Genomic DNA, 2,594 nt, shown 5'->3' with positions numbered 1-2,594 from the left:
TCAAAATTAATCACAAAATTGGCTCTGTTGGCTTGTGGTCGCCTTCGATTCTTCTGTTTTTCAATTTATTCATATTCGACGAAAACTTTACCTAAAATTCGATCCCCGACTACTGTTGAACAAACGATATTCAGGTTTATTGAGTTACATAAAAGGACAGCTAAGTTAGGTCGATAGGATTGTTTTTTTACGGAAAGATAAAACTCGCCCTGCAGCCCTCATAGCCGTTGTGTTTTTTGTTTTTATTTTTCTGTATACATAACCTCAAACTTCGGCAGCGCATACAATCATGTCTATCTGCCAATTTACTAACTGCCCTGATCCGGAGAAAAACGCTAGGATCATAAAGTGCAACGGAAGGTGCAAGAAGACACTTCACATAACATGCGCTCGAGTTTCTGACCCGCAATTGAAGGCTCATCAGGAAAACGATGGACTTCTGTGGCTCTGCACCGACTGTAGGTCACAACAATCGGATGAATTCCTAGAAAAAATTGAGACCGATAGGCAAACTATTTTGGAGTTAGCAAAACGTATCGATACCTACTTTGATGTTCTGACGATGAAGTTAGATACCAACTCCAAAATGATAACCGAACTCGCTGCTGTATCAGCAACATCAAACGCTATCAACGTCGAGCTGATGTCGGTTCGTTCCTCGTTACCAGCTCGCCCAGAAGACCCCTTCTCCGTTATCCACGACAGAGTTCGCGAGTCATTAGATGCTTCCATGGATCGTCTGTTTTGTGGAATCAACCTCGATGACGAAGGCCACCAAGTTTCTCGGAAGCGCAAAGCCGAACCTTCAAACGGATCGCATAACAAGCGCACTAGAAATGCAGATTTAGGTGTCATGCAAAGCGATTTAGACTGCACCGCTACCGATCCCTTACCTTCTTCTTTGCCATCTACTTCTTCTAACCAACTGCCACTGCCTCAGCGAACCGAATCTGAAAATATAGTTCATCCGTCAGCAACAAAACCCGCTGAACATCAAACATTTGTTGATGAACCTACCAACGATGCTGTCCAACAGTCGATCAATGTACCAACTGCTCAGCTCCCTATAGACTCGGTCGTCCACACTGCACCTTTGACACAAGTCAATACAGTTCCCTTTATCGCAAATCAGGCACCTGTGGGAGCATATATGAATAATGTTAATTCAGCTTCGAATTTCAACCCATCGCACTCATATCCTACCTTTTACTATCCGCCAATGTGGCATCCGTTCAACATGCAACCGCCCAACTACCCGGCGAATAATTGGCTTATGCAGCCCCCTGGTCAATTTTATCCACCGAACATTCACGCGCTAGCGCCTTTTTCTTCCGGACAACGTAGCAAAAAACCTGCAGCAAATCACGATCAAACGATCAACAGAGTGGTACATGATTCCAAGCTCGGACCAACAACGCACAGAAAACCGATGATCTACTCACCTACTGCGTACGGAACTTCACTCCTACAACATCCTGTGCTGACGTCGTTAAGTTTATCACGTCAAAAAATGTCCCAGAATCTGCTGTTACTTGTAGCATCATGACTAAGTTGGGAAAAAGAACAAGTTACATCTCGTTCAAACTTTCCGTTCAAAAAAACTTTGCGGCTACACTTACCGCAAACGGATTCTGGCCAGCCGGTATAGTTATCTCGCCCTACGAGAAAACAAGAGCTATTGCATTACCACTTACTGCCTAGCAACCACATTCCTTACCCGCTCCCGTGGATCCATCCAGAGTTGCACGATTTTCTGCACCGACGGCATCGACGACAAAATTCGTAAACAATTCCACTCATCCTGAACTCAGCGAGAGAGAACAATTCGACGAACTATCAGCTGTTCATACGACGCTAGCACGCAGTACGCCTCACCCGTGGACCCAAATCGCAAGCGAGGACTCACAGTTTACTACCAAAACGAAAGAGGTTTGCGCACAAAGACTCGAGAGCTTTTTATCGCCCTGGCTGAATGTGAGTACGATGTAATTGTTTTTTTCTGAAACCTCCTGGCTGCATGCTGGAATCGCCAACGCCGAGTTCTCGGCGAATTATCACATTTATAGAGCCGATCGTTCAGAGCAGACTAGCAATTTATGCAGAGGAGGAAGTGTTCTTGTAGCAGTACGGCCTTCCCTTTATTGTTGCGAAATTGCTCTTAGCCACAGTTCGCATCTCGAACAAATGTGTGTGCGCGTCAAACTTGGATCTTTTTCATTAATTATTTGCACAGTATACTGAGTCCCAGCTCGACTGTGTCAAGTTACCAATCCCATGTGATCTGCATTGAACAATTAACTAAGCTGCTTTCAGACAAAGACTCATTATTATTAATTGGAGACTATAATTTGCCAAACATTTCTTGGATATTCGACGAAGATTTAAACAGTTTTCTTCCCGAATCTGAGCTCGTGGTAGATATTCCTGACTTGCTACAACAAAGGAAAATACAGTCATGAATGCGTTAATGGACATTGGTCTCCATCAAATAAACAACAACAAGAATCTCAACGAACGCCTTCTAGATCTTGCATTCGTAAGCGATCCAACGAATTTCCTGTTGCGCGCAGCTTCTCAACCTTTGATGCGTGTGG

The 2,594-nt window shown here is 44.2% G+C and overlaps 1 long non-coding RNA gene across 1 annotated transcript; it reads right to left on the bottom strand.

Moving 5' to 3' along the window:
- Window positions 1-558: 558 nt before the first annotated feature.
- Window positions 559-1,976, bottom strand: LOC129756846 (uncharacterized). Its single transcript, XR_008739545.1, has 5 exons — window positions 1,443-1,976; window positions 1,204-1,352; window positions 1,018-1,136; window positions 894-950; window positions 559-830 (listed from the first exon to the last, which is right to left on the bottom strand). It is a non-coding gene; the product is annotated as an uncharacterized LOC129756846 (long non-coding RNA).
- Between the last annotated feature and the right edge of the window lie 618 nt (window positions 1,977-2,594).

This window comes from Uranotaenia lowii, chromosome 3 (genome assembly GCF_029784155.1).
Source record: "Uranotaenia lowii strain MFRU-FL chromosome 3, ASM2978415v1, whole genome shotgun sequence".
NCBI lineage: Eukaryota > Metazoa > Arthropoda > Insecta > Diptera > Culicidae > Uranotaenia > Uranotaenia lowii.
This window is presented reverse-complemented; position numbering and strand designations above follow the sequence as displayed.